This window comes from Equus caballus, chromosome 16, assembly GCF_041296265.1.
Source record: "Equus caballus isolate H_3958 breed thoroughbred chromosome 16, TB-T2T, whole genome shotgun sequence".
Taxonomy (NCBI): Eukaryota; Metazoa; Chordata; class Mammalia; order Perissodactyla; family Equidae; genus Equus; species Equus caballus.
The window spans coordinates 68,792,719-68,806,743 of NC_091699.1; the positions used below are offsets into that span (position 1 = coordinate 68,792,719).

Genomic DNA, 14,025 nt, shown 5'->3' on the forward strand with positions numbered 1-14,025 from the left:
TTGGTGACTGCCCCAAGGAATGTACTATTTTATTTGTGCATATTTCAGTCAAGTTTAAAGTAATTGTTTGATGTTACAAGTTGCTTAAAGCAAGACAATTTGACATGTTGAACAGCTTTGGGGCAAGTTGTCTTTGAATTTTTAGCAACTTAGAATCCGTCAATAAGTTAAGATTGTAGGAATCATTTCTGTTATCAAATGCAAAATGTAGGAGACTTAATTTTTATATCTTTTTTTTTTATGATTTGAACCTCTCCCCAACTGCTTTTAATTTTCTGTGAGGCAAATGTACTCGGTTCTTGTAGTTGTCTTGGGATCCTCATACTGAATAATTCTCAGAATGGTTTGTAAATATCACCATTGCACTTTGTGAAACTAGCTCTTCAGAGTGACCAGCCCACCACAGCACTCTCATGGTTTAAAAAGATTGTCACTAGTATGTGTAGTTGTTTTGTTCCAGATATCTCCTGCTATTACTTAACATTTTAGTTTTAAAAATTAAAAAAGTACAAAAAATATGACAAAAACCGGTAAGTGAAATACATTAATGTTTTGTTTTATTTACCTCATTTTCTAATGAAAATCAAAACAGCACTTAGGAAGTTGAAGTCCCCCATGGACCCTCTCTCAGTCCCGTTCCTCCTCCTCCTTTCCCCAGAGGCAACTATAATCAGGAATTTAGAGTTTATTTATTTCATGATTTTTTACTTGTACTATATACACATGTTTAATAATACATAATATTGATTTGTATAGTTTTAAATGTACATAAATAGTATTATAAATAGTGCATAATGTTGTACAATTTGCTTTTCTATCCATGTTGATACATATAGATCTTAGCTATCTGCCTGCTGCATAGAATACATCATTGAACCGTACCACAATTTATTTCTCCCTTACCAGCCTGATGGATATTTGATTTATTCAGTGTTTATTACAAGCACTTATCATTACGCTTACAATCGATGCCGTGTATCTCCTTGTGGATAAGTGCAGTTTCTCTAGGATATATTCCTAGAAATAGGATTGCTGACTCATAGGCTCCGTACATTTTCAAATTCATTGCCGATTGTTCTCCAAGATGTTTAGTGCCGACTTAGTGCTTTTCTACAGCCTGGCCTACATGCAGTATTGTTAAACTTTATGATTTTTGCTACTATCATCTGTGTGAAATTGTATTTTGTTGCTTTACTTTGTATTTTCCTGATTACTGGTGCATATCCTTTCACATTTATTGATCACTTGGGTCGCCTATTCTGTGATTGCCTGTTCAGATATTTTGCCCCCTTTCCTATTGGGTTCTTTATCCTTTTCTTACAGATTTTTAGGTCTTTATGTATTCCAGGTGGTAATCTTTTGCCTGTTATATATTTCTCTCCATATGTGACTGATCTTTTAAATATGTCGATGATCCTTTGTCAGACAGAAATGACACAACACAACAAAAAGCCATCTTCTCTACAACATCTAGTTAGGAAGGTAACGTTTTGACTTAGACCTTTTTATAAGCCCTGAAGTCAGTCTTACTAGGCAGAGGGCTCTGTGGGAAGAAAAGGGACAAAGTGGTATCTGGTGGCAATAAAGAATGTTCTTGAAATATAACACTGAATGAAATTCCATGTGTGATGGCAGCATGCTTATAATTTGGAGAACGTTGCGGCTTAGGGAGAAATAAATGCTTGAAAATGAAGGCATTCTCATGCTGAATTCTTTGGTGGAAAGAAAGACTGTCATCTGAAATGTTATGTCATTCCTTGCAGATGTAAAAGACTAAAAAAAGCAGAGAGAGCCTTTGATCTTCACTTAATAAATGTGGAGCCATCAAAGCTCTTGTACTTCTTGTAAACTTAAATTTGAAACAGATTAAATGGTAAGGGAAAATGGTGGCGGGAGAACTTTGTAAAATGGATCATGAAGTAGTAGAATTGCAAAAAATCCATAGTTGAAGAAATGAGTACTGTAATTTCAATTGTATTCAAATCATCTCACAGAGTAAGGAGTGTTAGCACAGAATGGTCATGCACCCAAGTCACACATCTTTGCCACTAAGGAAAAATACGGTATTTTTATTAATAAAATATTATTAGGCTGGAAATGCCAGGTGACAGAGGAGTTGCCCAGAATATATAGTGCAAACCTAAGTACCGTTTTTTTCTTATCTGGTTGTATGGGGACGTGTGTCTACACTGAGGTGTCGCAAGGTTCCTGTGCTGCCTGAACCACCAGCTGAGGATGGGGTGCTTCACCTCCGGCTCCCCTCACTTCTCTGTAGAGTTCTTCTATCCAGTCCCTGGATGCACACAGGAGCTGCATGAATGCCTTGTTAAGAAATATGCACGTGGGGCCGGCCCCGTGGCTGAGTGGTTAAGTTCGCGCGCTCCGCTTCGGCGGCCCAGGGTTTCCCTGGTTTGGATCCTGGGTGCGGACATGGCATCGCTCATCAAGCCATGTTGAGGCGGCATCCCACATAGCACAACTAGAAGGGGCCACAACTAAAAATATACAACTATGTGACGGGGGCTTTGGGGAGAGAAAGGAAAAATAAAACGTTTAAAAAAATATGCATGCATATTAAATAATCACTACTGCTAAAACATGTTTTCGGGGGAGAATGGAAATATTCTACATTGGATTTCTCAGACTCTACTCTCCACATCAGGATTATGTTATTTTTTGGAAACTTCATTTTGCTTTATAAGTGCGAGTTTATTTTTCTTAGTTTGAATGCAGTGTTGTGTTTAAGCCTCATTTTCTGATAAAAGTATAAATTTTGATTTCACTCACTGCAGGAAGAATTGCATTGGGATTAAATTATACTATTTGTGAAAGATGATACTATTTGTGAAATAATTCCTCCTTTATATGTGAGTGTATTACAATAGGAATACACAAATAGAAACAGGAAGAAAAATTACAAGCTGTGTGTTTAATATTTCTGCTATTCTCCTGTAATGTGATGTCTCACACAGAGCACGGGCTCTTTCAGGCAGTTTTCCCAGAACATGTGACTGTACCACACTGTCGGAGGGGGTCACTTAAAATGCAGATTCCTGAGCCTCATGCAGGAGATTTTACGTCAAAATCTTTAGTTTGAAGCTGGGGAATTCGGTTTATTAACAAGTCCCTGGTTCTTTAATAGACAAACATTTGAGAACTACTGTTCTAACCTAATGCTCTTATTTTCATGATGAGGAAATTGAAGGTCAGAGAGGTTAAGGCACTGTCCCAAGGTCACACAAGTTAGCAATTCCTTGCCCACTGCCTAATTGGAAACCTCTACTATTGCTAAGCTGTCTCCTTGTCATTTTTACCAGGATTTTACCAGCGTGTGGTTGTTTTGTTGTTTCCCTTACATCATTACATGCTAGCTGCTTTTTTCCCCCCTTATTTAATGGAAAAGGAGTATAATTTTTTCCTGGTTCTCTCTTCTCAACTCTTAGAGCAGACCAAGCTACCTCCAAAAGGGGAGGAGGAGAGCGGAGAGTGAAAGAAAGAAAAATGGTGTTCTGGATTAACTAAGCCCATTTCTCTGCATCCTAGTTCACTGAGCCCACCACCGTCTGTGTTTTACCTCTCAGTCACTGAAGACACGGGACGGCGAGCCCTTCAATGCCAGGAACCATGGCCTATTCTTTTGTTACTCCTGCTATATGTAGCACAGCAACCAGGAGGGATATAGTGAGAGGCAGCAAAGGATAAGCAGATAAACCACAGAATGAAAGAAACAGAGTGGGCTCCCTGCCTCTCCAGGGCACTACTCCTCTTTTGCGGTGTATTTAGCAGTTTTGCCCCAGGACATAATCTAAAAGTTTTGTACCCACTGTTGTGGATTTTCGTATCAACTTGTGAAGTGTCGGTGAAGGTGACATTCCGAACTCTTCTGTCTGAACTCCTCTGAACTCTCCTTTCTCTTTCTCTTTAAGTAGTAGCCTCAGATTCAGGGGTATCTTTTCATTCTCCTTTAGTCACTGGGACTTGCTCTCTTTCACTCCATATTTGGTTCCTTTTCTGATCTGATCCATCAGCATGATCCCAGTTGGCTCTCTGTTACCCTAATCAGTTCAACACGTGCTTGTCTGTTAAAATTGATATGAATATTAGTTAAAATCTATGGTTAAAATAATCACGGGGATAGTTGGACAGCTGTGCACATACCGCATCTTTTTTAAAACTCTTTTTGTCGTGGTCAGTTCTTACCAATCTTTCAGTTCCCCTTTGCCAAAGCTCCGTTTTGAATCTTCTAATCTTACTATTTCTCTTATGGAACTGAGTGCATCTCATAGTTTCACTGATGAACCTAGGACTAGATGACTCTCGCAGACGGACCTCGTGCTGACGTCTCAGAGATGTCTGAGTTCCGTGTCTCCGGACACTTGAGGTCCCTTTCCACACAGATATCCCATTGCCATTCTCAGAAGCACAGCCCCGTCTCCATGACGGCAAGGTTCTTGTTAACAACTGTGTATGTGCCACCTTGATGTTCATGACATAGCTGATTCAGTCATTCAATATAGATATTGATGAACTAATTTGTGTTAGGAATTCTTTTAGATACAGGGAATACAGCAACAAATAAAATAGACAACACTCCCTGGCCTCATGAAATTTATATTGTACAACAGGAGATGGAGTTTAAGCAAGATACACACATACGTATTTAGATAGTAATAAATTCTGAAGAAAAAATTTTGATTATCGTTTTGCCAAGACACAAAATTAGGCTGATAAGTCAGTAGTGGCTCCCTTAGCTAATGAACCTAGCTGACTGCCCAGCCTCTGAAGCAGGATCACTGGCAATTCACTGTGGCCTTATGGTCTACACTCACCTCTACCTAACAGAGACTGGTTACAAGGAAGACACACTACCTTCCATTACTGTCTCTCACTGTAAGCATTGAATAACTTAGGGTGTGGATTTTGCACAATTCTTTGAGCCTGCTGCAAGCATCCCACTTTCTTTCACACTGGTTGTCTACCACACGTTGTGTCCTCAGGATAAACCCAATGCACGTTTTCTCTATACAAAATACTTCACTCTGCCATCTGTTGTGTTAGGGATGTTAATTGTGGCTCCATCTGTTAGAGGAGGACCAGCCATTGGCCTAGTGTGTTGAACCAAACATTGATTAGGAGGAACAGTGCAGTGACACTCAGTCCTTACCAGCATCTCTCCATCTCTACCTGGACCAAATTTGCTTCCTTGCTTTTGCCTCACAAATATCTTGTCAGCTCTAGTGCAGCCACTTTATTAAATAGTTGTATAGCTTTAAGTAAGTTCCTTCTTAGTCTATGTACGATACATGGGCATAATAATTCCAAGTTTCCAAGAATAGTGAGTATTAGGGATCTGTCATATAACGCATTAGCGTGATGCTTGAATGTAATAGGACACAAGGCATGGTAGTGGTCATTATGATTGATCCCTCACCCTGGAGGGCCCAGACCTGGCCAAACAGTACCTTCTTCCAGAATTTGGCCTTAGCCACTCCTGTTTAGATACCTTTCTCATTCATAATTTTGCTTCACCTTTAGCATCTTTTTGTAAATTTGTAGTACTTATTTTCAAAAATATATCAAGAAAATTGGAGGTGTTGAAATTTAATAGCATGTAGTAATATTTTATTAACTTGCAAGCAATAAAAATTTTGGATTTTTTTCTTATAACTTCTTCTTATACATACACTACAGACAAAATTAAAATACAGATAAGCAAAAATTCAAAATCACCTGTAATCCCATTGCGCAGAAATAACCACTATTCAGGGGCCGGCCTGGTGGCACAGGGGTTAAGTGCACATGTTCCGCTTCCGTGGCCCAGGGGTCGCCGGTCCAGATCCCGGGTGCAGACATGGCACTGCTAGGCACGCCACGCTGTGGTAGGCGTTCCACATATAAAGTAGAGGAAGATGGGCACAGATGTTAGCTCAAGGCCAGTCTTCCTCTGCAAAAAAAGAGGAGGATTGGCAGCAGTTAGCTCAGGGCTAATCTTCCTCAAAAAAAAAAAAGAAAGAACCACTGTTCAGATGTTTGTATTTATCTTTATATAAATAAGGATACTTTTTTTTTTTCTTTTTGGTGAGGAAGATTGTCACTGAGTTAACATCTGTCCCAATCTTCCTCTTTTTTTTATGTGGGATGCTGCCACAGCATGGCTTAATGAGCGGTATATAGGTCCATGCCCAGGATCAGAACCCAGGAATCCCAGGCTGCCAAGGTGGAGCACATGAACTTAACCACTACACCACCAGGCCAGCCCTAGGATATGTATTTTAAAGTTTATATGGCTATTTTTTTTTTTTTACCAAAAGTAGAATTGCACTATACATAATGTTTTGTAATTATACATGTGAATCATAATCTTCTTTCTTTCTTTCTTTCTTTCCTTTTTTTTTTTTTTCCCCGTGAGGAAGATTGGCCCTGAGCAAACATCTGTTTCCAATCTTCCTCCTTTTGCTCAAGGAAGATTGTTGCTGAGCTAACATCTATGCCAATCTTCCTCTATTTTGTATGTGGAACACCACCACAGCATGGCTTGATGAGCAGTGTATGAGTCTGCACCTGGGATCTGAACCAGTGAACTCCAGGCCACCAAAGGGGAACATGCACAAACTTTAACCACTATGCCACAGGGCCGGCCCCATAATGTGCTTTTCATTATTTTTTATGATTTTAAAGTAATCAACTATACAGATGCATTGTAATTTGAAGGAAACCAATCTTGTTGGATTTTTAGTGGTCTGATTAGTTTGTTGTTTTGTTTCAGTTTTTGCCAAGTTTTTAATAGGGGTAAATGACAAGAAAAGGTGGCTCTTAGCAAATTTCTTTTTAAAAAATCAAAATACCCATAACATGTTCTGAGATGATAGTGGTTCAATCCAGTTTCCCATACTTGGTTTAGTAACATCTTAGGTCCCCAGTTCATTGTGACCATTGTCAAGGCACTTTGCTCCTTTCTTCCTCCTTCTGTGATTGCCGGATACCTCCTATATGCCAAGGACTGGAGTGGGAACTGAGGATGCCAGTTCAGCCTTCAAAGAGCTACTTGACGACTCAGCACAGGACTCATACTTTAAGGGGAGAAAATATTCAAGTAAGGGTTTTAAAAAGACATTTTTGGTTTACTCTATTATAAATTAAACCTGCCAGATTTTGTGGTACATATATAATTGGTACAGAGATGTTCTTTAAATTTGAATCTCAGATTTATTCACTAGTCTGAACATATAGAACATCAAACATATTTACTAGTCTCCTTTCCTACTTATCACGTGCTTAAAAAAGAATCGAAATCTTACTGCTTATTTTCATGTAACATAAAGATTAACGGACTATGGTGAGAATTGGAAAGGACTTCCGTAATCAGTGGCAGATCTGTTTGGCATTGCAGGATGACAGTAATTTTGAAGAGGAAGTGAGATTAAAATAGAGCCTGATGGCTACGTATAGGCCTGGTGGTCCTGGAGCTGCAGCCTGTTTACCAGAAGGCATAGATGTGGAGGCTCCAATGACTGGAATTCAGAGATCCATGTTATGCTGAATACACTGGGCTCTGTGAGCTGTTTTAAAGATAATGGCAGGCAGTGAATAACTCAGCGTTTTGCAAGACAGGTGCCGCCCCCAGTCTCCTGACAAGTTGCCAACATGGGCAAAGTTTGAACCTGTTGACTGTATATTGATAAGATGTAGACAATGTTCATCATAGAAGAAAGTAAGGTTTCAAAGGTACAGTTAAATCTCAGCTTTCTGCAGTAGATGTTATACCTGACTGTTATTAATTAGCAGAAGGTAAATTAATTAACAAGGGTAAATATACTTATGTAAAAATAGAACTAATAGATTGCTTCTTTCAAAACTAATCACTGCATAAATTATGGTAGGTTTCATTGGGAAGAAATTACACATATTTTTAATTCTTTTAGTTAATTAAATTTATCCAATGACCATTTAGATGAGCCATCATCATCTTAAATTGAAGGTATTCTATCCCAACCCCGAATCGGACTTCTCGTCTCCGAGTGATTCTCTTTCCCATCTTTCCTATTTGTATCAATGATGCCACCTCACGTCAAGAAGCTTTATCAAGTCCTTGTTGATTATTCTTTTAAAATATTTCTGTCTTCCACCTATTCCTTTCCAATCCCACAATATGATCCAAGCCCTTATCCCTTTCTGACTGGTTTCTGTGTCTCTGCTATCTCCCTTTTCCAGATATTCCGCATGTGGTATGTGATCTTCCTAATATGATATGTGATCCTCCTAAAACATTCATTTCATCACTTCAATCCCCAGTTCAAACTCACCCTGGATTCCCCACAAGTTTAATTCCTGGCATATAGTGAATTTTTAGGAAATGTTGAACGCCTGGTGAGCTAACTCACTGATCGGTTTCCAAAATGTGAGGTTTTGGTTTTGTTTTATCCTCAACATGCGATTCACTAAGCTTAAACTCGTAACTGTGTTACCATGTTTCTTTCAGGTTATTTTCACTTACAACTATAAAATGCACTATGGCATTGTAAAATGATTGTTGACAATGAAATAAACTAAGGAGATTAAAGCTTTAAGTACACTTCCATCTTGTGAAATAATTTGGAGTCACAATCTAACTTGTGCTTCATCAAAACTTGAATCATTCACAATGTGTCTCTTTAAGATGAAGATACTGATTTCCATAATCCTCAATTGCAAATCAGTCTCATTATTTTCTATGTCCCTGTGTATGCTCAACCCTTCTTCCCATTCTTTTATTTTTAGACCCAGCCAACCTGCCAATCATCTGTCTGTGAACTGTCCATGAGCAACACCATTACTAAACAGGATTGTAACATTAGGGATTTTGGCTACTGCATAAATGTTTGTAAATCAGTTGAATATATTAAGCATGTGGAGTTTAATCATTTTATATTCAAGAGAAGTTTTACATGAAATGTTGAATGTTTACATTTGGAGTGGAAGTGCTTTCTCTTCTTCCACATTCTCCCATTCAGGATTTCCAAAAGTTGTGATAATATAACTTTAAGCAAAGTTTATTAAGAACCTTAGATTAATTGTATGGCCCAGCTCAAAATGATACACATAATCAAAGGACACAAATTGAATAAAACCAATAAGTTGGTTCAAACAGTTCCTGGGGTGATTCTGGTGTCTCTCAAATACCCCAGTGAATGACCATGGCTATTCTTTACCAGAACTAGGTTTTAGAGCCCTAAATATTAGCTATGAGTTTTCTTTTTCTCTTGGCTTAATTTTTATAAGTACTTTTGAAAGATGTGCAGCTTGCTGATCAGTGACTGAAAATGAGGGAAATGAAGTAGATTAGCCAGATCTATTCTGGCTAATATTTGACAATTCTGGATGATTAACTCCTGAGTAATTGACTGTAATATGCATATTTCTTTGGTTCATAGTTAGAAGCTCTTTTAGCTCTTCTGATTGCATGCTGTAAACTTTCTAATTGTGAACTGACTGTCAAGTTGCTCTTGTTCCAAGCAGACTGGGAAGAAATGTGGGAAGTTCTTATGTCTAAAACTTACTTAAAATGTGTACAACTCTTTTAAGCTGGGGTAGACTAATGTAAACTAAGTTTAACATTTCTCTCTGTGTTAGAGTGATGTTGCTACTGTGTGTAAATTGGAGCTTTAGAGAGTAAATATATGTTCAGTGGGCTTCAAGCCAAGTTCTACTAGATGTTTCTCACCAATTTTGCCTCCAGTCAGCATGATAATACTAGCAGAAGTTACTCATTCTTAAGCACAAGCAGAATCCGAAAAGACCAAACAGCGACCACTAAACAGGTCATTCCCTGCTGAAGTGGAAATCAGCAGGAACACGTGATGTAATAGATGCAAGATGCAGGGACTTAGTTTGCATGCCTGATGCTGGGCTTTATTTTTTAAATCTTTTAAGGATTATTTTTACGTGGGGAGCATTGTGTTCTGCAGAGGCCTTTTCTAGTTTATTTTAGTTTGATTAAGGTTGTCTGCTTATTTGAACTAGAAAATGTCAAGAACACTTATTGTTGATTTGATGCAATTCGTACCAAACAACGAAGAGTGTTAAATGTGGTAATTTGAGGCATATTTTATAGAGATTTTTGGAAAAGTTACATGTTACAAGGGTTTCTTTTCTTCTCTTTAAAATGAATCTGCTATTCATAAATATAGGCTCTAATTTACCCATAGGTTGTGTTCCAAAAGTCTGTTTTGAAGTCTGTTGTGGAAAGACTAAGGACTTTTAAGTAAGCCAGACCTGGTCAAATCTTGGTTCTATTATTTCTTAGCTGGATTAATCCCTTAACCTTTCAGAGCTTCTTTTTATACGGGCAGAAAAGGAATAATACCTTCCCTACTAAGTTGTTAGAAAGCTTAAAGAGAATGTATATAAACTGCAAAGCATAGGGCTGGGGACACAGTAAGTATTCAACTAACAGCAGTGGTAATAGATTAGCAGTAGCAGACGCAGCTGCACTTGTCAGAATTAACAGCAGGAATGTAAGTTACTACACTATGCATGGAAATGAGTTTTTGTAGAGCAACCTAGAAATACCATCTTATTTAAAAACAAGGTGAATGGGAGTTTTTAAAAAAAAGTTTCAATTCCGAAAAAAAATGTTTCAGACCGAATTTTATAATAAAATTAGCTTTAACCTATGGAGAAGAACATGTAATTTTACAAGCTAAAGAAGCTTTTTGTTTTTGTTTTTGTTTTTTTAAGATTTTTAAATTTTTCCTTTTTCTCCTCAAAGCCCCCCAGGTACATAGTTGTATGTTTTTAGTTGTGAGTCCTTCTAGTTGTGGCATGTGGGATGCCGCCTCAGTGTGGCTTGATGATTGGTGCCATGTCCCCGCCCCGGATCCGAACCTGCAAAACCCTGGGCCGCTGCATCGGAGCGCAAGAACTTAACCACTTGGCGATGGGCACCTCCCCCCCCAAAGAAGCTTTTTGATTAGAGGAAAGTCACTGAGAATACTGGCAGTGATTTTGACACTGTAAATTTAATAATCTGCTGGTATCTAAAGAAGAAAAACAGAGACAACTCTAATTCTTTGTCCTTTCGTGTGCGTAGAGCTTTAGAGTTCATAAATTTATGCATAGGTGTTATCTCAGGAGTCATCCCCACTTTACAGATGGAAAAACTGAAGCTCAAGCAAATTCACTTGCCTGAAGTCACACAATTAGTTAAAGCAAAATGGAAACCAGAATGAGTTCATTTAATTCACAGAAACATTTGCTGAGTGTATGCCAATACTGAGGATATGGAAATCAATACATCTCCCACCCCTCCCCCTCCCGACACCACACAGGATATAGGCCTTCCCTTCCAGGATTTTAACTTTCCTCTCTGCTTGGGCCAAGTATTCCCCCTCCCTGTCTTAGTCCATTCGTTGCTATAACAAAATACCACCAAGTAGATAGCTTATGAACAACAGAAATTTATTGCTCACAGTTCTGGAGGCTGGAAGTCAGTGACGACATGGTCAGATAAGGGCCCTCTTCGGGTTGCACACTTCTCCATCGTACCCTCACATAGCAGAAGTGGTAGGAATCTCTCTGGAGCCTCTTTAATAAGAGCACGATCCCATCCATGAGGGCACCACCCTCTGACTTCACCTCCCAATGGTGCCACCTACTAATACCATCCCATAAGACACTGGGATTTCAACATAGGAATTTTGGGGTGACACAAACATTCAGACTGCAGCACTCCTCCTACCAGTGCACACGTATCCTGGAACATGTCAGAACCAGGGAGATTTCTTGTTACACCAAAGCATAGTGGTGCTGGGAATTCCAGACAGTCTGCATCACTCACATGTGCATACTTCTGTTATTAACTACATGATAGCTGTCCACTGACAACTGTTGGTCTGGTACTTCTCAAAGCGTCAAAAGTTAACATATCTTATTTTCTAGAATTCAGCGACATTTTATGGTTATCATTCTCTTTAAAAAAGCTTTTTAAGTGTTTTAAAAGTTTAAAAAACAAAACAAAACAAGAAAAACTTTGCCTTCCAGTTTTGGAGAGCTCTAGCACAAGGCTGAAACAACATACAGACAGATATCCAGGATGGATGTCTTGGTTAAGAGCAGGAAGTATGGCTTTACTTTTTTCCCCCTTTCTCAGTGTTCACAGCATTTTAAGAACAGAATCCGTGATTAAATAAATTGAGGTTTTGAGGTTTTCAGGATTCAGATCATGAGAGGGTTTTATGGCTTTTCTCCAAAGCATAATATATTACTGGCTTTCTCTTCCCATATCCAGACAGCTAATAGCTTCATCGAACTGTGTTCTTTTCCCCAAAAAGGAAATTCTAATTAACTCAAGCAACTCGATTTAACCTCTGAGCAATTTAAAGACGTGTGTGTGTGCATGTGTGTGCGTCTGTGTTTGTGCTACAGTTGGTCTCAGTTTTTTCTAACGTCCTTTGTTAGCCTCATAAAAACTTCCATGGATATGAATCTTAATAGATTTCAGTTCTGTTCTCTTTTTGCATTCCTGCTTGTCCTGAGGGAGTAGTATAGTTTGGTTATTGTTGGTCTGGCATGCAGCTGGACGAAGAATGCAGAGTTTATGGGAGTAGGGGGCCTCTCTGCAGTTGCTGCTGCCAGAAATGTGTATCTTGCAACTCCCAGGTTTTGTGTAAGATGTGTTATAAAAGGAACCACGCACCTTCATGGGTATAAGTGAGCCAGCAGAGGTTGGACTTCCTTGTGTGTAACCTGTTTTGTCAAGGGAAGGATAGAAAGATTATCCATATTCTGGAATATTTTATCCCCTCTCACCTCCTCCCCTTCTTTTCAAATGGCCTGACTTCCACACTCAGAGAGTTACTTATTTGGGTTAAGGCACTGTGTTTTGGGGAGTCCTGTTAACGTGTCAATCAGACAGCTTATTTGTCATCTCAAAGAGTAGAGGCTAAAACCTTGGCACAGTTGCACGTGGGATGGACAAATTTTGAGAAGGATGTTAAGTGACAGGTTCAAGGTTACACCGCTAGTAAGTGTTATAACTGCAACCAATCCCTTGACTTCCTTTTCTCCAAGCCTCTCAGCCTGCTCATGGCTTTGCTTCTTTTCCTACTCAGCCTAGACTCTGGGACTGAATCATTTCAGCTTCTGCCTCACTCACTTTAGCAACCCGCATCCCTCAACCGGTCCATTCTCCCCTACAGTATCTGTGATTTGTCAGGCTGCCGGGGAAACCTGCGCAGTCAGGCAGCTCATCCTGCCTTACAGCTTCTTCCCACTCTGCGTGCTCTTCCCGGGCCAGTGCATTTACCTTCACAGCTTCACCTAGTAGACCTGTGCTGGCATGTTGCAGGCTTTTATCTGCAATTCTGGCCTCTGCCCTGAGTTCCAGGCTCATCTCCTCCCATCAGGGGAGACATTACTTAGATATCCCAGATGGAATTTGTCTACTTCTCTCTCAAATCTGCCTCACCCCCTGTAGTCAGGACCCCAGGACCCTTGGAGGGAAAAAAAAGGCAAGAAATCAAAAGCCAAGAACCTGGAGCCCGTTGCCTCTTCCTCTCATCCAAAGCTAATTAGAGCCTGGTGCATGGAAAGTTAGGGTGGTATTGTCTCACACTCTCATCAGTAACATTATGATCTTAGTCACTGTGTGCAGGAGGAGTTCAGGGTTTCAGGATGGGGCATGTTCATTCATTTATTAGGCGTCATTAGTGATGCCAGATATGGACCTGGGATAAAGAGAGTTATGTAGATAAATAATGCCTGGGTGTGCTATTTTCCTTATATGCACTTGGATATTTTAAACATTTCTTGAATAACCAGTCTCCCTGGGATATGCACATTCCTTCTCAACATCTGTACACTGCCCCCGCCTCCCCCCGCCCCGCACCGTATGAGTAATTTGTATTTAAGGCATTATCCTGAGAGTATATCTTTTGAAAAGGGGGCCACAAAGAGGATGGTTGGATTTCCTTTGGTCTTGACTTGAAATAAACATCATATTGAATAGGGAAAATTCGTCTGCTTCAACCAGGAAAGAGCTATAGGATT

At 39.4% G+C, this 14,025-nt stretch overlaps 1 long non-coding RNA gene across 1 annotated transcript; it reads right to left on the reverse strand.

Annotated features, from left to right (window-relative positions):
- Nucleotides 1-533: 533 nt before the first annotated feature.
- Nucleotides 534-11,611, reverse strand: LOC138918245 (uncharacterized). Its single transcript, XR_011427336.1, has 4 exons — nt 11,448-11,611; nt 6,846-7,070; nt 5,731-5,944; nt 534-4,079 (listed from the first exon to the last, which is right to left on the reverse strand). It is a non-coding gene; the product is annotated as an uncharacterized lncRNA (long non-coding RNA).
- Between the last annotated feature and the right edge of the window lie 2,414 nt (nt 11,612-14,025).